This window comes from Fringilla coelebs, assembly GCF_963513975.1.
Source record: "Fringilla coelebs genome assembly, chromosome: 14".
NCBI classification, from domain to species: domain Eukaryota; kingdom Metazoa; phylum Chordata; class Aves; order Passeriformes; family Fringillidae; genus Fringilla; species Fringilla coelebs.
Window position 1 is genome coordinate 20,655,700 of NC_140040.1, and position 27,424 is coordinate 20,683,123.

Genomic DNA, 27,424 nt, shown 5'->3' on the forward strand with positions numbered 1-27,424 from the left:
TCACTTTGCCTTCTTCATCAGTCCTCAGATGCCTTGTAACCTGCACCATCAACAGGGTGACATTGGTGCTCAGCCTTGATATATCTTTTTAAATGTTTCGTTTTACACATTTTTGTCACCGACATGTTTTATGGAAAATCCTTTCCTTAGGATTTTTCCTCCTGAGAAGCTGAGAGGCCTCAGGAACAAAATGTGAACAATGATTGCCTGCTGCTGTGGGATGCAGCAGGTGGGTCTGGGATTGGTCTCATGTGGTTGTTTCTAATTAATGGCCAATGCCAGTCCAGCTGTCTGGACTGTTTCGGTCAGTCTGAGCCTTGTTATTCATTCCTTTTCTATTTTTAGCAAGCCTTCTGATGAAATCCTTTCTTCTCTTCTTTTAGTATAGTTTTTAATATAATATATATCATAAAATAATAAATCAAGCCTTCTGAAACATAGAATCAACTTTCTCGTCTCTTCCCTCATCCTGGGACCCCTGTGATCACGGTCACACATTTTAGCTGCTGCCTTTTCACATTTCATTGCCTTTTAGTTGTTTAATATGTATAGAGAAAGGTAAAAATAGGCTGTTCTTTTTTTATTTCTGGGAGTATGTAAATTATCAAAATGTATTTATACGGGGTACATTAACATGAGAACCTATCCATAAGATCCTGGGGAACAAAGGTCATGGAAATACTTTTTTATCAAACCAGTGACTTTCATAATTTACAAGTTCAGCAGAATATTTCTGTGCATGTCATTATCATATTACTTGTTACCAACATTTATAGGTGTTCCCATAAACCTTATTTAAACTGAGAACTGGTTTTTTCCACTTTGGTCACTCAATAAAACAATTTAAACATTTTTTTCTGTTTGAAATGAAACTCCCAAAATGTATTTACAGTTGAACTAAATGTTCTAATGTGCTCTTAGGTCTGAGAAATTTAGTTACATTTTGTTTTAATTTACATTTATAAATAACATTTTCACACATTTTGTTTAAAATATAGTAAAACAATGCTTTGACTTGTCTAAAATGTTTCCCTTCTCCATTTGTCTCAATCCCATTTGCACACTGGATTTAATGTCAATTTATCAATAACTTTTTGCTAAAATTTCAGTTTAATATTTTGACTAGCAACAAAGAAAACAAGTAAATCCATTATGGAAATTAACAATTTAAACAGAGGCTGAGAAAAGCACATGCAAATTCAGGCCCAAATTGCACAAGGCACTTAATATTTTGTGCTGAAAAGAGACATCCCTGTTGTTAATTGGGGTTTTAATTGGCAAAGCTGAAGTGCTGAATGCTTTGAGAGGTGAGACACTGGGTGCCACGAGGGCTGTTGGATTTGGGACAGGGAGGGGAAATGCATGGAGGCTGTGGACACGACTGGAAGTAATGCAGAAATATTGACAGTTCATGGATTACTCAGGAATATCACGTGGGACAGGCTCCAGAACCTGCCATACTCTTGTTGGGATTTTCATTATAACAAATGAAAAATTCCTTTTTCTATTTCCTAGTGGCAGATTTCTTTCTAGAGAATTATGTTATATTGGCATCTGAATACTTTCTTTGATCTTTTACAGCAGGCTCTGCCCCCTTTTTGTCTGATTTCATGCTGTAATTGCTCTGGGCAATAAAATTAAACTATTTTACTTGTATGTGTATTTCAGTTCCATTTTATTCCAGAAAAAGCTCTACATAATTGTATAAAATTTGAACTAGGTCACTGTTGCATCATAAAACAAAAACAGTAAAAAAATCACTTGTAAATTAGAGAAGATGCTTTCTTTAAGGATTTTCCTCAGCCAAATTTAAGGCCAGTAGGATTCAGGGACTTCTTCAAATTAGCCCATTATATAATGTTTCATGTTTAATGTATCATGTCAGTAATGTAGTTTAGATTATTTAAAATTATTCTCTTGGTATCTTTAAAATCTGCATACTTTAGTTACAACAGCACATCTCTGAAGAGGGTGATTTACAGTGCTTGATTTTCAGGGTTAAAGGTACAAAAAATTTTGTATGTCTGCTTTGTGTGTGTTTTATTCAATTCTTTGGTGTACAGAACCATTACAGTTGGGCTCAAAAAGCCTCTGTAGATCTGTTCAACTTGATTTCTGGGCAGTTTGTACATGGGTACATAAGGAAATTTAAAGGACATGCAATGCTCAGAACTGCACACACAGTTTGAGAGTGGAGCAATAATTTCTTCTTATATCTCTTACCCAAAGACCAGCACCAAACCAGGCTTCATTCTCTGTTTATCAGTTCTTTATCATTCTCTTCTTATCAGTTCAGGTTCTCATTTATTCAGGAAAATTTATCAACCGAACCTATGACTTTTAAAGCATGAGAAGATGGATATGGTGTCCTCTTATGGCAGATGAGAAATTAATTTGAGTGAAATGAAACTCATCCTCTGTTTCAAGAATTACAGATTGGATTGTTGCACTCCTCTCGCTGATGCTCTGAGAGCTCCCTGCAAATTGCACCAGGAGAGACCCCAGAGCACAAGTTCCAGACAAAAATTAGTTTTTCCATTAAATTCTGTAGAAATCCCGTTTAATGAATGAAGGCAAAGCTAGATGAGACATCCATGTCACTCAGACATGGAAATGCTGAATATTAGTCTTGTGCCTGGGAAAAAGCAAAACAACCCAGACCAAAGTATTTTAAAGTTTTCTGAGTTCTTTCAGCACGAGAGTGTCTTGAACAGAAGACAGGTAGCTGAATGATATCAAAATCTGGTATCTGTGCTTTAAACCTAGACTCAAATTTTTACTGAATAAGTGACCAGAGCATAAATCCATCCAATATCTGAGTAGAATTAATCCAGGAATGCCCCTGTGCACCCAGAAATGCTCTCAGATCTCCCTTCCCTCACAGCCTCCCTTGTTCTGTTACACTCTCCCAGGATGTTCATCTCCTCTGCCAGCTTCCAAGTCCTTAAAACAGGTTCTTTTGGCAGCTGCAAATGCTCTTATCAACAACTGCATTTGAAATTTATCCAACTCTCAGACAGTTGTGAAATCTTGCAAATTGAAAATCCTCGGATCTCCTGGGAAATCACTGTTTAAGATCATGTTTAATCTCCTTTTAATATCCTCTCAGCAGTTTGATCCTGATCCTACAGTGATGCAAATTCAAAGTAAGTCTCCTGAAGTCAATGTAAAATCTAAGTAAGCCAATAGTGTTATTTTGGATTTATGGCACGAGAACAGAATCTGGCACAGCCTCCTTATATTTTAGTTCCTTGAGGGAGCAAGTGGGAAAGTTTCTGGATCCTGTGCTCTTGTTTCTTCATCTTTACCTGCCAAAAGGTTTGTTTTCTTTTTTTGAGCTTGACCTGTGACTTGTGACATCAATAAGCAATGAACTATGTTCTCTAATGTGGTGGTTTCAGTTCGAAACCAGGCAGAAACACCAATTTCATGTAGCTGGCTTCAGACCCTCTGTAGCTTCGACTCCAAAATCCCAGTGCTCGGCCTCGAGTCCCCCCAGCACCTTTTGCCAAAGGCTCCAGGACAAGCCATGGTTCTCAGCTGCAGAGTAGAGCACGTTCTTCACCTCTGGTCCCATCCTGACTGGGCCAAGGGCTACTGCATGAGCAATTTCCTTCTTGATCTGGGCAAAAGCTTGTTGTTGCTCAGGGCCCCAGTGGAACTCGTTCTTCTTGCAGGTGACCAGGTAAAGAGGGCTCACGATCTGACTGTACTCGGGAATGTGCATTCTCCAAAAGCCTATGGCACCCAGGAAAGCTTGTGTTTCCTTCTTGCTGGAAAAAACACAGTGTCTTCAGTGGAGACATTGATGTGATTTTATTGATGACCTCAGTGGGAATCTGAAGTCGTCCATCTTGCCACTTTACTCCCAAGAACTGGATCTCATGAGCTGCTCCCTTGACTTTGCTCTTCTTGATGGCGCAACCGGCTTTTAGCAGAATCTGGATGATTTTCTTTCCTTTCTCAAACACTTCCATTGCCGTGTTCCCCCATACAATGATGTCATCAATATATTGCAGATGTTCTGGAGCCTCACCCTTTTCCAGTGCACTCTGGATCAGTCCATGGCAAATGGTGGGGCTGTGCTTCCACCCTTGGGGCAGTCGGTTCCAGGTGTACTGCACACCCCTCCAGGTGAAAGCAAACTGAGGCCTGCATTCTGCTGCCAGAGGAATGGAGAAAAACGCGTTAGCGATGTCAACAGTGCTGTACCACTTTGCTGCCTTGGACTCCAGCTCATACTGGAGTTCCAGCATGTCCAGCACAGCAGCGCTCAGCGGTGGAGTCACTTCGTTCAAGCCACGGCAGTCCACAGTCAATCTCCATTCTCTGTCAGACTGGCACACAGGCCAGATGGGACTGTTGAAGGGTGAGTGGGTTTTGCTGACCACCCCTTGGCTCTCCAGTTCACGGATCATTTTGTGGATGGGGATCACGGCATCTCGATTCCTCCAATACTGCCGGCGGTGCACCGTCGAGGTGGCAATTGGCACTCATTGCTCTTCCACATTCAGGAGTCCTACTGCAGATGGGTTTTCTGACAGTCCAGGCAAGGTGTTCCATTGCTTAATGCCCGCTGTCTCCACAGCAGCTATGCCAAAAGCCCACCTGAGTCCCTTTGGGGTCTTTGAAATACCCACTTTGGAGGCAGTCTATGCCCAGAACACACTGGGCCTCTGGACCAGTCACAATAGGATGTTTCTGCCACTCATTTCCAGTCAGGCTCACCTCAGCTCCCAACAGGGTCAATTCCTGTGATCCCCCTGTCACCCTGGCAATGGAAACAGGTTCTGCCCCCACGTGTCTTGATGGGATTGGCATGCACTGTGCACCAGTGTCGACAAAGGCCTTTTATTTTTGTGGATGTGCCAGGATGTGTTTGGAGATTCCTTCAAGAGGATGGGACATGTCATCATCATCATCATACCTGGCAGTTTGGCCACGGGCAACTGGAGCTGCTTTCCTTCTGGTGGAACTTCCTCTCTGAGCCCTGTCTTCCTTCAATTCAATTCACACACCTGTTGAGCCAGATCAGCAGTAGATTTTCCATCTTTTTCTTCATGTTTTCTCCACAATCATACAGGAAGAGCCACAGCTCAGCTCGTGGGGTGTGCCTTCTCTCCCCCTGCTTTGCTCTCAGAACCAGTCTTAAAAGTGCAAAACTCATTTCTGGGCTAAACAGACAAATGGGGATGCAAGCGTCACAAAGTCACCCCAGGACATCTAACTTCTTTGTTACATTTCTTTTGCCTCTTTATTTTACAATTCTCATATAGAGTTATTTTCAGTTACCTTTCCAACAGAACAGATGTTGAAATGGTACAGGGACAGTATTAATTTAATTGCATGAACCACAGCAATGAAAGAAAACTAATCTCTCTTTTCACTGCATGATCAGGAGGTTCAAACATTCAAGCATATTTTTCTAACCTTGCTTTTGTTGGACAATTGTAACCATCATTTTTACTAATTTCAATATTACAATTAAAAGTCAAAAATGTCACTAGATCCAGGCTTTAAAAGTATAAACATCTGTAACTCCTGGGGACACAGGGGTGTTATTTATCAATATTGTATTTAAATTCTCTGTTTCTGGTACTCTTGAGTCAAACTTTCAAATGCTATGTTTTACAACAAGTAGTGCAGTCCAATTAGATCTTCAAAATAATGCCAAGCGGAATTGTCAAGCTAAAAAGGAAAACATGGAGACCTATAATATAGTCCTGTGGATCTAACCATGGACAGTACTTTATCATGACACCATAAAAATCACAGAGTGGTAAAATGCTTTGGGTGGGAAGGAACATCAAAGCTCATCCCATCCCACCCCTGCCATGGCAGGGACACCTCCCCCTGTCCCAGGTGCTCCCAGCCCCAGTGTCCAGCCTGGCCTTGGGCACTGCCAGGGATCCAGGGGCAGCCCCAGCTGCTCTGGGCACCCTGTGCCAGGGCCTGCCCACCCTGCCAGGGAACAATTCCTCATTCCCAGTCTCCCACCCAGCCCTGCCCTCTGGCACTGGGAGCCATTCCCTGGCTCCTGTCCCTCCAGCCCTTGCCAATTGTCTCTGTCCATCTTTCCTGCAGCTCCTCCAGGCCCTGCAAGGCCACCCTGAGCTCAGCCAAAGCTTCTCCTGTGCAGTGAGCAATGCCAGCTGTGCCAGCCTTTCCTCCCAGCAGAGCTGCTCCATCCCTCTGCTCATCCTGGTGCCTCCTCTGGGCTCTCTGCAGCAGCTCCAGCTCCTTGCTGTGCTGGTCCCAGGGCTGGGGCAGCTCTGCAGGTGGGCTCTCACCTGAGGGGCAGAGGGGCAGAATCCCCTCCCCTGCTGCCCACGCTGGGCTCAGCCCAGGGCAGGGCTTTGGGGTCCCAGGGCACGCTGCCAGGTCCATGACTTCATTGCACAAGTCCAGATGGGACTACACTGAAATAACTGACTTTTAAAAGCTTAGGAAAGTAGGCACTGGTTCATTGTAACATCTTGTGGGTACGGTCTTGAAATTGGGCCAGTGTCTGGGTCCCTTCAGGACAGGTCTCAGTGCCTGGTGTGGAGCACTGAGCCGGCAGCAGTGGCACAGAGCATCCCCTGGATGCTGAAAAGCTGCAGGAGGCCACCCCTCTCCAAGGTGCTTGGAAAGCCACGGAGAGTCACAGTAATCAATACATCCCTAAAGCTGAAGCAGCTACAGAGAACCTCTTAGAGGTTTCTGCATGGGAGAGCATTGCAGGTGCTGCTTTCCATGGAAATGAGTTCATCTAGATGCTAAACAGTTTAGTGAGGGCTCCTTGCACATTCCTACACAGCGGCGGTGGAAAATGGAGAAAGATGAGGCTTTCTCTGAGTAGGTCTTATGGAAATGAAAGCATTTTCCATGGATTAAGGGCTCTGCAGATCCAGAACATATGTAATTTTCTCCAATACTCCTAGGAAAGAGCCATTCAGCTGTGTTAAATTGTATGAAATGCTCCTGTGAAGCGTTGCTTTGTGTTGTATAACCTGAACAGAGGCCGAAGAGGCCCAGTTCATGTGCAAATTCCCATTTGTTTCTTTTTTAAATACATAGGTTTACTTCCTTTGTTGATTAAATTAGGAGGAATTCCACTGGATTCTCAGATGGAATGTGTTTGTCTCCTGGTTGCATTTGACAGTGTGGCAGCACAGTTTGGGCATGTTTTTCACGATTTCTTAGCACCCACAATATTTCACTTGGAAAAAACCCTGACATTGTTTGATGCATTAAGCATTTGTGTTAATCTACCTCCTGATTTTGAAAAATGGCAAGCAAACAGCAACACATCTCCTCTGTGGAATTGACAGAAGATTTGTAGGTTAGTTTTTTGGGTTTTTTTTTTTGTTGTTGTTGTTCCTTAAAAACTAAAAAACATCACCACTTATAAGGAAAAAATAACCAAAACCAGCAAATGACCAAGCAACAGAAAGGCATTCTCATGACTTCTTATAGATGCCCAAAGGACACCATGTTTTTCCACAGAAGCTTGTTAGATGATCTATCTGGGTGAGAATTAAAGGCAAATAGATGGCTGAGCTTCCTGCCTGTTGTTTTCAGGCATCTCTTCTCTGAGTGGGATTTATGACCCCTGACTTGCTTGTACATGGAACTAAAAATGTATTCAATATTTCATTTATATTATTGGAAAATAAAAAAAAAGAAACAGCAGACCCTTCAAATAATTATCTGAGCTCAAGCAAAATGATACCATATTATACACAGGATTTTAAAAAGATTGTGCTGTGTGATCAATGAGATTTTAAACCCCGTGGCAGATTTATAGTGAAGAAGTGCCATTTCTTTTTTTTTTTTACAAGTTTAATAACCGAGATTGTTTTCTTGTTTTATGATTGATTATTGTGTGAATCATCTGAGGTTTTCAGTTGTGACTCATCTGACAAACTCCAAAGTCTGTTATATTTTTATCTCCTGATAAAATCAATAATAAAGAATTATAATCTTGGGGACTTTAAATAGTGAAGCAAACGTATTTCGTTTTATAACTTTTTTACTCCATTAAAGCCACCGTGTTTTTTCCAGTAGCAGATAGATGTGAAAGCAGTGACAGCACATGATTTATGCATAAAACTCCATAATTTTGCCATTATTTTGCTAGTCTATGCACAATTTATGGCTGTTTACTGAACTCGAGAGTGGTTGGTCTCTTGGATCATGGCTATTCATATACAGACATGAAAATGCCTTTGATGATGGCCTTGTGGGGAGAGATAAGTAGCTCCCAGCTCCTGGTGCCTGGAATAGTGAGGGGACATGGACAGAAATCACCAGGAACAATCTGAAATACTCGATGCCTTGCTGGGAGAGATTGACTATCTCAAGCTGTGGGCATTCAGTGAAGAAAGATCTTTGTGCTAGATAAGCGTGACTGCCTGGTGTCCCTCAGCACAGAGGGCTGAGCAGGGCATTACAGGGACAGCAGTCTCCTTTAAATCTTCCTGACCACAGCCAGGGCTGTTCACAAACTGATGGCTGGTGTGCCCAATACACACAGACAGAATATTCCCAGCAGAAGTACAGGCTAACAAATCAAATGTGATTTCTCCAGACAAAACAGGAAAATGGACAAAAAGGAAACATTGTGAAGATTATATATTTTTTCTTAGATTTTGGAAGAAATAGTCAATCATTAATTGCACAGCACATCCTGCACCAAATAGCTGTCATTCAGACCTGGAAGGAAAAGACAGGATTATTAGCAGCTATTTAGCTGTGCTATGTCTTACTGTCAGATGTGTGTACAAGCTGTGCATGCTCTCTAGGAAGATGCAGTGATTTTTTTTAACTTGTTTTCTAACAAGATAAATTAATAAGCTATCAGTTGACTACATTAGAGCAATATATTCAGAGGTGTTATCCTGCTTGGCAGCCTGTGCAGGCAGTGCCTTACACATGGTTGGAATCACAGGACCATGGAATTTTGGAATATCCTGGGCTGGAAGGGACTCTCAAGGATCATTTGGTTCCTCCATTGCTGACTCAGATCCACCTGGCCATCCTCTAGGACCCCCAGGTCCCTTCTCATGGCTTCTCCCCAGCCTCTCACTCCCTGCCTGTCCCTTATTGTGTGTTCATACACATAAAAAAATGCATTTCTTTCTTTTAATGCACAGCCTCAGAAATAAATGAGCCCCAAGTTCCTAACTAAATAATGCCTTGTCTAAATGAGAAATTTAATTTTAGTATCTGCCTTTCTAAAGAACTTATTAGCAGAAGATATTTATACATTAAAAAGTTTATGAGGTCAGCCTGACTCACCCATGCAAGCCTTTTTTCCCCCTTGGAGTCTTTGTGCTGTAATTTTTGGATACTGGGTTGAAGCTATAAATAGTTCACAGTTGTGAATCTACACTGGTCAGCAGACCCTTTAGTATAGAGCATTTTTGAATTACTGTCCTTACAAATAATGTTCTCTGTGATAATCCACTTCAGTGTGGTCAAAATCACACAGCCAGGGCTTGATCCCTGCGTGGGCCAAGGCTGTAACTCAAGGCAACCAAAAGTGTCCCAGTGGTTCTGGAAACCTCCCAGGCCTGAGAGACCCTCAGACCAGAAAAGCCCAGTCCTGCCTGGCCTGCACTGCCTCCCAGCAGAGCTGAGGGAATGGGATGATGGCCAGAATGCTGCTGCATTCACAACAGGCACTTACCACATCATAAAACTGAATCAAAGAGGGTCCAAAGATTCAGAGGATTGTATGAGGGTAAGGTGATCTCAAAGCTCAATGTTTCAGTGTCCCTGTATTGCCAAACATCCTCAGATTTTATAAAACAAAGCCATGGGGGGAGCTCTCCCTCCAAAGCCTTAATGCAAACAGACCCAGCTCTATAAGGTCTCTGAATGCTGGAGAAAAATAAGCTGTTTTCTACTGCAGCCTAAATGAAACTGGACTCCATTCTGCTGTCTTCTGTGGGCAGGAAGGTGCTGGTTCTGTGGCCTGAGCCTGGATGCCTGGGTTTGGCTGACAGGAGGGATTTTCCTCTCCATGGAACAGCTGTTCCACTTGGGATAGGTGTTTCCAGCTGACAGTTTATCAGTGCAGCATGCAGCCTTGCAAGATGTACACATCTGAAATTTAAAACCACCCCCAAATCCTCTGTCTATGATTGTACTATTTCCATAGCTCAGTTTGTTTTTGCTGTGATCCTCTTCCCACTTCAAAACTTCCTTTTCCCTCCAGGTTTCAATGCTTGAAGTCTAACCCCTGGAAAATGTTTTCATTGCTAACTTTGTGGAGATTCTGTATCAGTTGTTTTGTGTATATTTGTTTTAACCTCAATGGTTTTGCCTTTGTTTTAACCTTTTTCAAGTAAACAAGGAAGACATTTGTTATTGGAAGAAATGGCTTTAGGTAGCAGCTGCTTTGAGCTGTTCATTATTTATGGTGTAAAAGCCTTGCTTCCTCGCCACAAGAAAAACACTTTTGTTAGTTATACTCTTTTTACACACTTGTCTTCTCACTGGGCTGGCACTGTGGCTTTAATTAGTTTTCCCTTTTTTTTTGGCATTATTAAGAACAAGGTTTTTTCTCTCCTTCAATCCTGGTCACCTTTCACGTTTCCACATAGGATTCAAATTGTGCTTTGATTCATTAGCAAAATGACACTAAAACTGAAGGGCATTTTGAACAAAAATCTTTGCTCTTGTTTTGTGGAATATCCTTCCCCATAGGCCTCTGCTTTTCCTGCTCCTTCCTGTGCTCCCAGCTCCTGCAGATAGCAATATGCTACTCATGTGCCTCTTAAATCTCTAATATTTTCCAGGTGAGAAGAAAAGTGAAGGAAATTGCAGGTCTGTTAAAGGGAGCTGAGAGGGAAGAGCGTGTGTTGGCAAAGCCAAACAGGGCTGGAGGAAGGGGCCTGCAAAAAACAGGGTCAAAGAGATGGAAAGATGTTTCTCCTTTCCTATTCCCTGTGCAAATGTGCTCAAGCTGGTGAGTAAATGGGGCACTGATAAATTCTTTTGAGTTGCTAAAGGCTTTTTGCAGTTCAGTTCCTGAAGTTCACAGTTCAAGCTTTTCCACCCACCCCAGTGCAAATGTCAAACTTACAGCTTTCTTACCCATTATTTATACACTTCTAATTTCCTAGAACAATAATTCAATTAGCAGAGTCAGATGCTTAGAAAACAAAGCAGCCAACTTATCTTCAAACAAAAAATGGGTTAATTTACCCAGCAATAAGTATAATTAAAAAAAAAAACCCTTCTGATTCTGTAAACCCACAGTAGAAAAGAAACTTTTTTTTTGGTTTCGCAGATTTGTTATCACAGATGTTCTTAACCTAAATATATGGATATGCAAAAACAAATACTGTTTAAAATATGTATAAACTTCCTTTATTTATGTCTGACACTGATTTTATTCTGACTTGAGGTTTCAAGCAGCTGGAAATGCTAACTGCAGGGCTCAGTGTGCTCCCCTGCTGCTCCCCATGCCTTCCTTGGCAGCAGGAGAGCTCAGCCTGGTTTTTGGGGGCGCATCTAACATTTTGTGAAGAGAGCTGACAATTGTATTTAGAAAGATTTCTCAGCAGTGAATGTGGCACTGAGTTTAGCTTGGCTCAATGTGCCATTCATAGAGGGACCACCAGCCCAGGGCCGTGGAGGTGGGAGGTGGCAGAAATGGGCAGTGGCAAATCCACTTTTCCTGTCTCTGTGCGTGCTGAGAACACCCAGGTGTGCTCTGGGCAGGCTGAGAGCTCACAAACTCCGGCAGAAATCCGTGGGGCAGCTCTGCAGCCCTCCAGGCTGCCCTCCCTCCCTGCCCAGCCTCCTCTGTGTGACCTGCTGTCCTTCCCTGTGCCATGCTCTCCTGGAAAGATGGCAGGGTGGTTTGGAGCTGGAATGGGAACTGCACTGGCTGAAGGCAGCATTGCAAATGTCACCATTTATCAGCACCATGGGCTGATTTTGGCCTGAGCACTTCTTCTTTTTGTGTCCAACAGAAAAAGCAGGTCCTGCCTCTCCTCCTCCGGCTGGTGGATGCTGTAGGTAGGATTTTAGTGAGGAGGTTCTCTTTGGGATACAGAGAAGCATATCCAGATAAAGGCCCGTCCCAGTTCGAGGGACTGTTTATTGACATTGACTGGACTTTTTCTACAGACAGCCTGTTAGAGATTCAATTTTAAAATGGTTTAAGAGAGGTGAAATTAATTCCACAGTGGTTATTCAGGTAATCAGCCTTGGGACTTAGCCAGAGGTACAAATACAGATTCCAGCAGGAGTTTTGCTTCAATTTTGTTTGCAGATAAGGACCATCCATCCATAGATCCTATGGGAAGATGAACAAATGAGAAAAATAATAGCAGAATCTGATTAGTTTATGCTGAGATTTCAATGCAGAGGGAAGATACAAGGCTCTCTCCAGATCAGATGTTACTGCACTCATTTGTTAACGTGCGTCCTTGAATGGAATTAATGAAACCTTTCATTATAGATCAATATGCTCTTTGACTAGAGAATATTATGGGTACCTATTGTATATGCTTAATTAGATTGAAATTGCTTTCACATTTCCTTTATATTCAAAAAAATCTGATCTCAGCAGTTTAAAAAAGGGAATTACAAAAGTCATCCCCTCTGCCATGGTGCTGGAATCAGCAAGAGAAGGGGAAAAGGGAAAAGCTCCTCTGCTAGCTCTCAGCTTGGTGTCAGTTATGGCAGAGCTCACTGTACTGCCATGTACCCGTGACAAAACCAAATGGTAATTCTTTCACCATCATCAGGAGATTGACCAGTGTCCTTTGAAGGCAACAGGTTTGGACTGGGTCTATAAAATCAATTTTGGGACATGTATTTTCTGTCCAAAACCAATTTCTTGACAAAACTGGTGTCAAATGAATGTGCACCACCCTCCGTCCTCATCCACATCTCCCTAAAGATGTTCTCAAACAATCCTTTGCATGTTTCATTTCTTGATGGCCTTTATTGCTCCTTGAATTCTCTCTCAAAACCCAGTCTTAAAACGTGTCACCTTAGTCCCACAGCCCTATTCCTACCAAAATGAAGCCCTAGACCTTCAGTACTGATCACTCTGCTGTGCTGTTACCTCATGCTTTCAGCTCAGTCTCCGGGGTGTTTCTGGGTTTGCTCAGGGCTGTCCCAGCCAGGGTCCCTGTTTCTCACCCTGTTCAGCCCCCCAGCTCCCCAGGCACAGCCTTGGGGCTGTGTCTGTGCTCCAGTGCCACCTCCCTGCCCATGGCACACCCAGGCCTGTCCCAGGGCAGCTCTCAGCCATGCTCTGAAGCACTTTGTGTCCTTAATCCTGCAAGCCCCAGCTCTGCAGGCAGAAGGCTCTGGCTGTTTGCCCCAGGCTGCCATGGGCCGGGCCGGGGTTATTTAGCCTGGAGAAAAGGAGGCTCCCTCTCCTTAGAGCTCTCTGCAATTCCCTGACAGGAGGTCGGAGCCAGGTAAGGGGCAGATTCTGCTCCCAAGTAACAAGAACCAGGACAAGGGAAAATGGCCTCAGGCTGCACCAAGGGAGGTTTAGATCGGCTATTAGAGAAAATTTCTTCACTGAAAGGGTTGTCCAGGGAAGTGGTGACTCAAGCACTCAAAGACTTGCGGATGTGGCACTTGGGGACAGGGTTTAGTGGCAGATTTGGCAGTGCTGGGAGAGCAGTTGGACGGATGATCTTACAGGGCTTTTCTAACCTAAACAATTTTATGACTTAGTGTTCCACTACGTTCAGTGTCCCTCAGCCTCCTAAGGATGCATTGTTTATCAGCTTTCCTCCTTCCAAATTCTTTGTTTGTACAGTGGCAGCTTTTGTGCCAATTTTTTTTTCCCCTTTTGCCTGGAGTTATTGGCAGAGCTAATTAACCACAGAATATAAAAGCCTTGTTCTCCAGGGCTGGATGGTGCTGTCCCAGAGCAGTACCAGTGCTGCCTCGGGGAATGAGCAGAGGGATGGGCTGCCTGAGGATGGGCAGAATGTCTTCACAAAGAGGTACCAGGTTTATTCCAGCAGTGAATGCAACTCTTATTTTAGAGGGGCCACGTGTTGCATCCTTCCTTGCCCTGCTGCACGGGGTGTGCTCACAGGCTGGCACGGCTGGGGCACGGTGGATGCTGGTGGATCGGAGGGGATTTGCAGGCTCACTTGTGCCCGTGTGGGTGTGGGGGGCACTGTGAGCTGGGTGTGGATGGGTGCCGGGCTCAGGGTGCTGCTCCCTGCAGTCACCGGGCTCAGCCACACCTGGGAATCACTGCAGGTGAGGAGAACGGGCAGTGGGAGAGGGGCACCGTGGGGCAGGCCTAGTTGAGCAGGAAAGGGTCCCCCCTCCAGATCCAGGCCTGGCCTCTGGCTGCGAGCTGTAAGAGACCAAGATTTTTCCACAGAAATGGTTGGAGAACTTTTTTTTTTTTTTTTTTTTGGTCTTTTTTTATTCCTGGACAAATGTGTTCTCTTGACAGGAAACATGACTGGATTGAGTATAAAACGCTGGAGCTGTCCCTGCCGCCCAGCCGAGCCCCGTGTCGGTGTCCCCAGGCACGGAGCTCCACCGCCGTGGGGCGGCCCTGCAGAGAGGCGACAGCGAGGGGACACGCGGGGACAGGGCAGCAGCCGCGCCATGGCCGGGGGTGCCCCGCAGCCCTGCCCGTGGGTGCCTGCGCGACCGGCGGGGCGCGGAACGAGCCGTGGGGAGGGGACACCCGGCGCGGGCGGGGGCAGGACGGGCGGCCCGGGCTCCCTCCCGCCCGCTCGGCCCTGCAGCCCCCGCCGGTCCCCGCGGGCAGCAGCGCGGCGCAGGAGCGGGGCCCTGCGGGAGGGCAGGGCCGGGGGCTGCGCTCCCCCTGGGCTGGGGGAAGGGACGGGAAAATCGAGACGAAGCAACAGCCTCCAGCTTTTCCCTTCCTCTAATCTTGCTTCACTCCCCTCGCTCCCTCTCCCTCCCTCTCCCCTTTCCCCTCCCTCCCTCCCTCTTTCTAATTCCTGCCGCTAGCTCGGAGCCTCATTCAGCAGCCGCTGCCGCTGGAGTGTAATAGGCTGAAGATGCTGCCGAGCCCGCTCCGCGGCCACTTGTGAATGGGACTTGCCGGGTGTCCCCGCTCCGCAGGCGGCCGAGGGACGCGGCCAGCCCCGCAGGTGAGCGGGGGAGCCCGGGGGCAGAGCGGGGAGCGGGGCAGCCCCGCCGGGGAAGGCAGCGCGCCGGGAAGGGCAGGGAAGCGGCGGGGGCTGAGCGTGCGGGCAGCTCGGAAAGCAAAGCGAAGGAAAGGAACGGGGGGATGCTCGCGGCCCCCCGAAGTTGGCGGGGCCGGGCAGGCTGCGGAGCGGAGCCCAGCGGGGCCGGGCGCGGTGCGGACGCTGCGGCGGCCGCGGGGCCCCCGGGGCGCGCTCGGCTCTCCGGAGGGAGAAGGAAAACGCTCTGGCAGACGCCGCTTTATTTCTTTTTTTCCTCCCTTCAGTTCTTGCTCGGGGGCGGGGAGGGGGAGGGCGAGCGTTTGGCCGTTTTAAAATGTTCCTCCGGAGAAGCAGATGCCGAAAGCCCCAAACTGAAAATCTTTTACTTGCGCCTAGCTCCCAGGCACGAAATGGATATGCAGGAATTAGGAGTGCATAAAATGAAGGATATTCTAGCCAGAATGAAAAAGGCAAAGACTTTGATTTATACCCTTTCCCCCCTCTCCCCCCCCACACCCCCTTTATTTATTTATTTAATTATTTTGCCGGCTTTCAAACGCATTACTATTCACAAGGTACCAAAATGGTATCTGTCTCTAACACGGGCTAGTCCAAAAAGCATTAGACTCCTGGGTGATATATATGCATAAGCACATCCCCAAGGAAGGTAAAATAGATCAGGCTGCGGGTGCCCATAAATACCATTAAGTTCAGAATAAAAGTGCTTCCTGTGCAGCCCTTCGGGAGCACATATAGCAGTCTGACATCATGATACAAGTGCCTTCACCTCCTATAGAAGTCCCCCTTTATTGTCTACTTTTTAAATATTCATTTGGTGAGGAGAGAACCAGTATATGCTGTGGGAGAGCTTCTTTGTACCGCTGCTACAAAGGACAGAGTGGCTGTGTAACACAGTATTTACCTACCCAGATATCTGTGACAAAGAAACCTCTTTAGCAAATGAGGTCACTAATTCAGAAATTGGCCCTTTATGAGGAGAATGCTCATTTCTTTTTCACGTTCCAATTACTAGCAAGTCTCAAGGAAAGACTTTCTTCCTGTTGATTTGTGATGGTGATGCGATAAGGTTTTCACAGTCCCTGTGCCTCTCTATTAAGAAATTCAATGTTTTGAATTATTTAATAATGGAACTGTTGAATAAGAGAGGCACTGCCGGGCTCAGGGGCAGGGAAGCACGCATTCAGGCGCTGCTGGATGTCCATCTCCTTTCCCCCCCTTGCTCTTCTGTCTGCCTCAGTGTTTCCAAAGTCTGTGTGATTCTCCAGGTAAATACTTTGTTCTCCTTTTCCACGCCGGCTAAGGAATCCCAATGAATAAATTGCCTTTCAGTGTAGAAGTCCCGCAATAATTAACGTGACATCAGCCTCAGCCAGGTCTGTCTGCTGAGGTTTGGAACACAAATCGATGCTTGTGCTCGGTCCTTGGGCTGGCTTTATAAGCAGAGATGCATGGCTGTCCGTGGCATGGGAGCTGCAGATGTTTGCTCGGGAGCAGCAGATCCCTGGCAGGGCTGCGCGGTTCCTGTGGCCGGGAGAGGGGTAGGGAGAGCCGGGGAAATGGGGAGCAGGAGCTCGTGCCTCTGGCTGAGCTTCGTGCCTCAACACACCAGGCATTCTTGGAGCAGGTTTCTGAGTCTAGAAAAGTCTGTGCTCTAGAAAACAGAAGTTCCTGGCTGCAGTTCAAAAGCAGTTCTCCTGCCTCTTGCAGAAGAACAAAATAAAGTTACAGAACTAAGAACAAGATACTCAGTAAAAGAATTGGAAATCCTTTGGGAAAATTTTACCTAAGGGACATCTTTCTTTGGCAAGCTCTTGTTCTTAGGCCCTGAAATAGGATTTTTTTTTCACCTCAGCCTTGCACATCAGCAAATGAGCATGGACAGAGAATGCTATTTATAGGTTTCTCCACATCAGATTTAACTTTACTACAATTGTAAGTGTTGCCCGTCCAAAGGAATCAGTAGGAACTAGATTACTTCATTAGCAGAAATGCTGCTACAATAGGGCACGCCAGGGGAGAAGTCATTGCAATTTATCAGCAGCAGTTTCAGAGGAAAATATGTATAGGAATGGTTGATTGAGAGACAGGGCAGCTAAATTAATTTTTCTTCTGCATAAAAATATGAGGAAACTGTGAAGATTGGAGTGATTTCCGTGATTTATCTGATAAAATGCTTTAAAGTGTATACTGTGATTTCAGCTTCAATTAATATGCTATTCTGACAACATCTGACATACTTAATTTAGTGTAAGAAACATATGTGAAGTTCAGAGTTACAGTAGACTGAGACGAGCATTCTTATTTTCTGCAACTGCTCTAACATAACAGCATAACTTGACAAACAAATCTTTGAGTGATGAGAATTCCACAATAGAATTGTGGAATTGTGCTACTATTTGTAGCTCAGACATCACAGAAATTTCAAATCATCTCACACTTAAAATTGGGATATCTTCTTTTTGGTGAACCCCTAACTGAATTTTGAAGCCATTTTGTGAGCTGGATATTTAGCAAAATATCTTCAGTGTGTGAGAAGCAGAGGTCTCATCTGGAATCAATTAATTTGAAACAGTTTAGCAACATACTTCCTGCACTTTGTGTGTGCGTCTGAGTTTTCTACCAGCATTTTAAGCTAAAATCTCTGTACAATTTCCCATGACACAAACATTTTTATGTTTTTAATAGCACTTCAGCTTTCATTGCTTCTTTTATAGGGCCAATCCAAGGCTTGGGGACAGAAATTACATGGTGGCCATTGATTTAAATGGACATTGGGTCGGGGGCTTTGTCTGGGCGAGCTAAGAGGACTTTATGGTCATTTTATGCCGTCTGTATCTCTGTACGTCAGATACCTTGTATCTTACCGGTCGAGAGCACCGTACCCCTCTGCTTTGATACATGCTGGCCGTGGAGTAAAACCCTTTTGTAATATTTGAGGAGAAAATGTAGCGGCGCCGTGTCGGGCGTTGAGGCTGAGGACAGCCTGAGTGAGGCGGTCGGCGGTGCGGTGCCGGCGGGAGGAGAGCCCGCAGCGCTCCGGCTCTGGGCGGGCGCGGGGCCGGGCGGGCGCCAGGGGGCAGTGCTGCGCCTCCGGGCCGCGGGCGCTCCGCTCCGGAACGGCGGGGTGCGGGGATGGGACCTCCGCCTGTTCCCGGTGCTGATCCCGCTCCGGGGACATCCCGGGGGGTGCGGGGACGGACCCTCCGCCTGTGCCTGGTGCTGATCCCACACCGGGAACACCGGGGGTGCGGGGATGGGACCTCCGCCTGTTCCCGGTGCTGATCCCGCTCCGGAACACCGGGGGTGCGGGGATGGACCCTCCGCCTGTGCCTGGTGCTGATCCCGCTCCGGGAACACCGGGGGGTGCGGGGATAGACCCTCCGCCTGTTCCTGGTTCTGTTCCTGCACCGGGAACATCCCGCGGGATGCGGGAACGGACCCTCCGCGTGCTCCCGCCTCTCATCCCGCTCCGGGAACATCCCGCGGGGTGCGGGAACGGACCCTCCGCCTGTTCCCGGTTCTGTTCCCGGTTCTGTTCCCCCACCGGGAACATCCCGCGGGATGCGGGGCTGGACCCTCCGCCTGTTCCCGGTTCTGTTCCCGGTTCTGTTCCTGCACCGGGAACATCCCGCGGGATGCGGGGCCGGACCCTCCGCCTGTTCCCGGTTCTGTGCCCGGTTCTGCTCCCCCACCGGGAACACCCCGCGGGGTCACGCCCGCGCTCCCCGGGGTTTTACAGCCCTCCAGCCGCTGACCGCCTCAGCTGCGGCCGCGCGGCACCGTCTGGGCTCTGGCGGAGGAGTTTTGGGATGCTGGAAGTGCCGCTCGTCTGCGCACAGGCTGACTCTACAGCTGGAGGCTGGGCGTGGAACAAGAGCGCGGGCCCCTCTCGGGAGGGTTTTTGCTCTCTCGTCCCTTTTCAAAGGCAGGGTCGGTTCATACCATGCCAAGAGTTCAGAGGTGGAAAAAAATGATACAGCGAAACAAAATGTCTTTCTTTCAGAGATGTTATCGGGTTTGAGAGATCTTATAAAGTCATCCTTATAAAGACCCTGGAATACAAAAGATGTTGTTACTACCCACAGAATCACAGAATGGCTTGGGTTGGAAGGGACATTAAAGCTTATTTCCTTCCACTCTCTGCCATAGGCAGGGACACCTTACACTGTCCCAGGCTGCTCCAAAACCCATCCATGCTGGATGTTAACCAGCAGGGACATATATGATCATATAGATTTGGAATGGTTGCAGGCATGGAAAGAGGCTTATTCCAGCTGCCTTCTTCTGATGTTCTTCTAGACATCCCCTTTGGGCTGTTCCTACAAACTGGACCTTTGATTTGACTCAGACCAACCACATTGCTTTGTGGAAGAAGGATATACCATAAATAATACTACAGAACTCTACAAAATTGCAGAACGTCCACTAGGTGCAGCCAGAGAAGTTCATTAACGCACCTAATCCAAGTTCTTGCCTACAACAAAGCCAGGCAGTGCCATGACAGCTGTACAGTTTTCTGTCAACGGCCTGAGAGAGACTATTCATTAAGAATTATCTTGGAGAAACAGACCTCCGTGAGAGCATCAGTGGCTCCTGCACAGGAGGGCACATTTCCTGTGCAGGAGTCCTGTCAGTGCCCATCCTCTGTGTGCCCAGGCTGGGAGGCAGCTCAAGGCCCTCCCGAGAAGATCCCACACAGCAGGGACAGGGACAGCAGCAGGGACAGCAGCGGGACAGGGACAGCAGCAGCGGGGACAGGGACAGCAGCAGGGACAGCAGCAGCAGGGACAGCAGCGGTGCCTCCGTGGCCAGCAGGAATTCAGGGACGGGTGAGTGGAGCCCAGCCGTGCTGCTGAGCAGGGACACGGTGACATTCGGGCTCTTTTTGCCTGCCAAAGGCACCGGGGCTCCTCCCCTCACGGCCCGGGTGCTGCGGTGGCTCCCAGGCATCCCCGTCCCACCGAGCCCTGCTGGCCACACCAGCCATAATTTACCTCCTCGGTTTTGAATTGCTGGCTCAGGCGAATTCTAAGGAGGTTTTGTGTATGTGGTTGGTTGTTTTTTGCCTCCAAAGTTTGGCAATGAGTGAGAGCCCTCTCCCTTCTGAATCAGCAAGAGTTCATCAGAATTCTTAATTGGAATGCGATGGCAGGCAGAGTTGGAGTGGTAGAAATCAATGCAAATGGATTAGAAGAAAAGGACCAAGTAACTGAATGTAAAAAAGGAGCCACAATTTTCCAGAGTGATTGGTGAACAGTGCAGCAAGAGGTTTCCAAATACAATCCATTATTATAATGATGTTTAATTGTTCATCAGCAGGTAGACTGTAGCCCCATTATAGATACACTAACAGAAACTGTGGATCGTGGGGCATGATAATGCAGCCAGAACGGGACAGAACTTTGATACGTGAATGTCAGCTGTAGGAAATGCCTGTCTAGACAGTAATTGCAATTAGGGCTTCATTAAATGGTGTTGGTGCCGACTGACACTGTTGCCGTGAGCCCTGGGTGTAAGGACACCAGTCCATTGTGGGAAACACTGGAGAGATGAGCAGGAGGAACTTTATTCAGGAACCCTTGCAAACAGAGATTTTGTGTTTGTGAGCTGCACAGCACCGAGTGTTTAACTCCCCTGTCTTTGTATGGCGCACCTGGTGCAGGTTTTTGTGCCCTGTGAGCAAGCTCAGCCAGAGCTCAGCCTGGCTGGGTCAGGTCTGTCCCTGGATCCTGTCCTCCAAACCAGACAGGCAGGAAATCAGAGCTGTGCCCTCTCACAGCCCCACTCCCTCCCACGTGAGCCCCTAAGCACTCTGTGCTGGCCTGGGAAGCCAAATCCTTCTTCTGCCCCACGTTTCAGTGCTCTTCCCTTTACAAGAGACATTCCAAGGGAGAGAGTCATGCTTAAGGTTAAACTGCTGCCATATAAACTCTGGTTCAACATAATTTTGATCCCAGTGAGGTTGCTGAAAAATACTTTTAAATAAAATCAAACTTCAGAAACACATTAATTGGTCTCAGTGGTTAAGTTAAATAGTTAAATACATGCATACATATCATTCTGCCAAGGCTAAGTCATTAGTTCAGTGGAAAGCAGAAATGATGGCTCTATTGGAATCAGGAGACTAAACCCTATTTCCATTAATGCTAACTGTTTTATTAATACATGCATGTGTCAGCATTAAGTAATAAATTTAAATGGTCTGCCCCTTCTTGATTTAAAGTAATTATCTCACTGATCTTGGCTGCTGAATGAATAACTCTGTTACTCCTTTCATCTTTTATATACTAAGATTTTTTGGGTTTTGGTGGTTTTTTTGGTTTGGTTTGGTTTTGCTTTTTTTTTTGGTGTGTATAGACATTGTAAGGCAAACAAAAGAAATAGAGCTTGTGCAAAGTTGTCTGGCATTTGAACCATTTATAGAGGTGACCGGAAAACTTTGATGGAAGCAACAGGTAAAAATTGCAACCTTCATATTGCTCAAGGAAAATGCCATTCAAAAAGTTTATCCCTAATTTTTTGACACAGTTTAATTTGATAAAGAGAGTCCTGAGGCAAATACAGGACTTGAATGGCATTTAGAAATTAAGTTTTCTATTCTCATTAGAATAGAAAATAGTTGAAATGTTGGTTTCAATTCTAGGATTCAATCTCACCCTCCTCAGAGCAGTGCTCCCTTCAGAGACTGACCACACACTGGTGCAGCTAAGGATTTCTCAGCATCACTCAGCTCATGGTAGATCATTAAGGACAAGGTTTCAGTGCATTTCTTGTTTTCAGGGCACTTCCTGTTCAGGCAGGAATGGCTGTGAACTGTTTTCCAGAAAGGAGCAATATCTGAGCAGCGGAATGCTGCCAGGTTAATTCAGCACATCCAGAGCACTGATCAAACCCTCCCATTCCGTCCTGCATGAGCCACAGGGATCAGCACCTCGGTGGAACTGAGCATCACTCCAACATTTATCCAGTGCACACACAGAACAGATATTTTTTTATGATAATGGCTCCTTCCCATTCCCTTTCAGGATATTTTTCTTGCAACTGAAATTCCAGAGATCTTCAATATTTCACATTAGTGACAAGTCACTGCTCATTCACAGTTTCAAACCCAATTTCTTCAGACGTAAGAGGTTCCAAAATTTTGAAAAGCAGCTGAATAATAATTTTACTTGGGGCTCTGATTCAAATAGAAAATTTTGTCCAGTGCTGATTGTTGCCTTTTTATTTGTTACTGTTCCAATTATAGCTGGTATAGCTGGGAGAATATGGCTGATTAGTATGCATTTCAATTCTTTTAGCACGGTGGCAATTTCCATAGCGTTTCTCTTTCTAAAGCAAGAAGAAAACAGAGCAGGCAGTGGCATTTGCATGCAAACAATTTGTCATTTACATACAAAAGGGCTGATTAGGTAGCAATACATGTGGCTGTAGGTCAGACAGCCTGTAGGTCATAATTGCTTTTTCTGTCCTTAAAATTATGAATTTTGTAATATTTATATGAAAAATTATACTCATAAATTCATTATGTCCGTGTTTCAAGTACTGAGTTACAAATCCTCTTGGAGATCTCTAGTTTTCTGTGGTGCTTTGGCCACAGCCCTGTAAGTGAAACTGCTTTTAGCTGATCCCTTGCCCAGCATTCCCAACCCGGAGCTGCAGGTCACAGTCACTGCCCTGGCCAAACAAGGCTGATCTGGGGCATTCAGAGCTAACTGGGACATCTGCATGCCCTGGTCACAGGGAGCCATGCACAGCAGCTGGGGCTGATGTCTCTGTGCCCTTGGAGTCCTGCCTGTGCTCCTGGGGGTCTCTCAGATTCCTGCACCTTCAGCTGGAGTTGACTCACCTTGCTGAGGTGAGGAGGAGATTCCTTGCCCCTCAGTTTGTCAGATCCTGCTCTCCCTGTGCAGTTCCAAATCTAATATTCAGTGAACATTTCACCCCCAGACTTTCCCACTTTGCAATGCAAACTTTGCTCTGCCCTGCTATAACCTCACCTTTAGCAGGTACAGCAGCCTCTTCTGACCTTTCTTTTTTAATTTTCATATTTCTCCTTGACTCAGCCAGCTCCATTTGTGTTCAAAAGGGGAGACATTCTTCTCAGCTTCCTTGGGTCAGGTTTATCCAGCATTTGCCTTCTCCTCTGACTCTTCCTACCCCGTGAATTAGCAAGGTTTCCACGTCCAGCCTGCAGGACAATCACACCCTTCACTATGAGCTTGGAGCTGATGCCCAGTGACCTTCTGCTGACATTATTTCACTTTTTGGATCCAACAGCAAAAGCTCATTTGTCTGTGTATTTGTCTCAGTAGATATCAAAGTGCTGGGAGGACCTAAATTAAGTCTTGGTACATTCAATGACTTCAACAATTATTTACTTCATGACAAGGAAAACCCCACATTGACATGAGGCAAGAGTGTGATCTGAGAAATACCTGAGCACTCCCCTGAGAGGGGAAATGGGAACCTGCCCTGCTGCCTCACCAAAGAAGTGCAATATGCAGCTGTCACGTGCAGCTAGGACATGATGAACTCCTTGGAAAAGGCAGCACAAGGATTCACTCCAGGCTGCAGTGATTGTCATTCTGGAGCATCACAAATTACCAAATGGCTGCTGGCTTGGGCTTTAAAGGAACAGTCAAAACACATGAGGAAAACCAAAAGTCAAAAATCAAATTGCTGATTTTTTCCCCAGGGCATGGACGTGACATTGAGTTCCACCTTATTGTGCCCTTCAGTGTGGATTTGTACATTTGGAATATCCACCTTGGTTAATACATGCTCAGAACTTTGTTATTGTGGTTAGCAGCCTTTGAAAATGATTTTTATGAGTGGGTGAGTTTAAGCTGTTTATCTCATGTCTGCACCTCCTGGTTAAACTCAGACTGGTGAGCCTGATCTAAAGCAGAGAGGTGCTGCTGGAGTCCATGGAGTTATTCACTGGCACTGGGATTACTGAGCAGAACCCTTGTTGTGCCATTTCAGGGAGTTTTGGTGGTTTCACTGGGTTTGTGTTTGAGTTTAGATGGAGTTGTGCATCCCGGGGCTCAGCCAGGTTTTGGTCCTACCAGTGTTAGGAATGCTCTCAATGCTCCATCAAATGGATGAAATTGCACTGACACATGTTTAATTATCCAATCAATGAGTTGGGCTGGAATAACCAATTCTGCAGAGGAAGTGCCAGCTCTCAGATCTACCAAGATTTACCAAGATTTGCAGTTGCTCGTTGTCCTGACCTTGGCTTTTTCGGGATGAGCTGCAGGTCAGGGAGGGTGCTTCTGGAATTTCTGTCTTCCAGGCACCTTGAGGCTCCTACCAGACTGTGCAGTGTCCCCCATCATTGAGGGACTGGGTGCAATTCTGTATTTTGATCACAGAGCTGTTAAATCCTGCTTGTAACTATCCCCACAAACAGTCTGGGGAACAACTCAGCCTTTATGGTATTTCTCTTCAGAAATGAGTAACCAGCAAGTCATTTCTTGCAAGTTGTACATTATATAAGAGCTACCAAAACACAGGCCTTTTGACTTCTATTTACTTTTTTCTGCCCAAAATTTACAGAAGCTCATTGATACTTTATTAAGAAAATAATGAAAATTAAATGGTCATGTCTACAAAAGACTTTTCTATTGGTATGTAGTAATTTTGCCTGCTGGAGGAGAGAAGGAGAATGTTTTTGCCTAGAGGCCCCTCCCATCTGGAAATCACATCCATTTTTACTAGAAATGAAATAATTCAAAATAAACTGGAGTAAAGCTTGTTTTAACTGTTTCCGTGTTCTTTAAAGCATGCTATATTTAACCCATCATTGCCTTGGGCAGTTTATTACTCTGAGCTAATGAATGCTAATTGCTTGTTGGATTGGAGATCAGCAGCTCCTCCTCTAACGCTTTTCACTGGCATTTCCAGGAGTGTTGGCTCAAAGAGGAAGGTTTCCCATTTCTCATGTTAGTTGCATGTGCAGCTCCTTTGGCTTTATGGAAGATGCACAAAATTGTGCATACACTGACTCCTTTTCTCATTCTTACTAATTCATTATACACATTTCCCCTCCAGGCTTTACAGAAGGCCCCAAGTTTTATTTTCCAACAAATCGAAACATCCCAACTTTTGAAGAACTTATCCAGCATTCTAAAGTAAATACATGAATTTCCATCTACATCCCATGTCCCAAAATAATTTGCCTGTTATCTAGGGGAAGGCGGGCATGCTCGTTATGCTTTTTGCAGCCTGTATCCTGTGAATTGAGATGTCACTCTGCATGACAGGGATCCTTTCCCCAGCTGTGCTGTGAAGGACAGATGCCTTTCTGCTGTGAAAGACCAGAAAAGTCCTGTTGCAGAACTGGTTTTGTCACATCTCAGTAGTCTGGTGAGGTCATTTCCATCATCCATGCAACTGCTGCTAAAATTAGGGATGTATCCATGGCTGTTTTGTTGGAGCCGTGTAGGAAACAGAGCGAGAGATTGCTACATATTAATTATGCCTTCTAATTATGTCCTTTTAGTAACCTCCTCATGTCCCGAAAGAATCTTAGAATGAATGAAGGGGAGCCTAATTCCTCATTTATGTGGAGGAATTCTCTCAGTAATCATATTCAGAATGGCAAATCAGCTGAGAGCACGGTGTCTGCATTGACTAGTTTCTATTTTCCTGCAGGCAGTACCACCAGGGCTTTGACTTGGTCATGGCACAGATTAATTCATCCAGGTGCTTGTATCTGAGGAGAGGGAAGGCTTAGATCTACTTGATTTTCCTGTTTGAGGAGTGTTGAGGAGTCTGTGCCCACTCCCATTTCTTTTGGGGGGAATTGTTGGGAAGCATGGACATGATGAAATCTCTTGTACTACCAAAGCAAACCCCTTTGCTTCTCAGCAGCATTTTTATCTCTCAGTGCTGTGCCATCCAAAGAGCAGCTCCCAAAAAATGCTTTTAAGACAGATTGACTTGACTAGGAAATAATTTCAGCTTGTTCAGAAGAAAGAGGTTCAGCCTTTCAATGACCATCCCATCCAGTCTGGTCCAGGGATCCTCCTGGACCGGCCTTGCCTCCTGTGCTCCTTCTGGAGCAGCATTCCCAAAGGATGCTGTGGGGCTCTCTTGGCAATGCCAGAAGGCTGCCTGCCGTCTGCTGCTGGTGCCAAAGGGGTTAAAGCCCGTGCGGGCCAGTTATCTGTGTGCAGCTGCAAACAGCCTCAATCGACATCAAAAAGGGACTGCAGCGACTCCTTGATCAAAGCTCAGGTAATTGAATTATTTGCCTTCATGAATCAAGGGGTCCTTGAACAAGCTCGGGATGCCTGGATATTAGAATATGGGAAATTTATTGTTGCACTCCTTCTAATGTTCCAACATCAAAGAGAGCCTGTTCCTATAAACAAAGCAGTGGGAAGTCAAAGAATTCAAGTAAAAGCTAATGTGGAGAGACTCGGTTTTCTAAGGTCTTTGTGAGCTGGAAATTAAGATGATTCCTGTGGGGTGAGATATTTACCGCTGCGATTCTTTGTGTCTGTTCTATGTAAGAAAACATCTGTCCCACGCTGAAATGCTCAGCTCCCGCTCCCGCACAGCCACTTAGCCGCCGTTGTTTCCCCCGTTCCTCAGTTTTGGGCGATGTTTCTCATTTTGGGCCGCAAGTCTCTCTGTGCCAAGCTCTGGGTGACTCTGACCACGTCACGCTTTGAGATTCTAATTAGCAGGTCGCAATTAGCGCGGGCAGCCCTGCGCGGGGGCGGCTCCCGCGGCCGCCGGCCGGGATAAATCCGGGGGGATCCGAGCCCGGCCCGGCCCGGGGCTGCTCCCGGAGCGCTCCCGGCGGCAGCAGCGATCGATCGCTCGCAATTGGCGAGGCCAAAACGTGCCGGCGTTTCTAAAGCCAGCCGTAGCAGAGAAGCGTGTGCTGCCACCAGAATGGATCCTCCGCCCGCAGAACTAAATGTCGCTTTATTTCTGGGAGGGATGAACTCCTTTGCATCCTTCCCTTCTCTTTTCATTTTAGCATTCTCTTTTCTCGGTCTGCCACGTTTTCTTTCGCTGCTTGACCCCTCTTGTTTCCCTGTTCATGGAGCAAACATAAAATACTAGAATTTCTTCTGGTAAGTGCCAGCCTCGGTGTGTGTGCCGTGTGTTTGTGTGCTACGTCATTTCTGCATAAAAGCTCTCTCCTTGCCTGTGCTGCCCTGCTTTTGGATGTGCTTTTGGATGCGTTTTATTCACAACCTGCTCCAGTCCTGTGTGTGAAGCTGCTGCTGAAG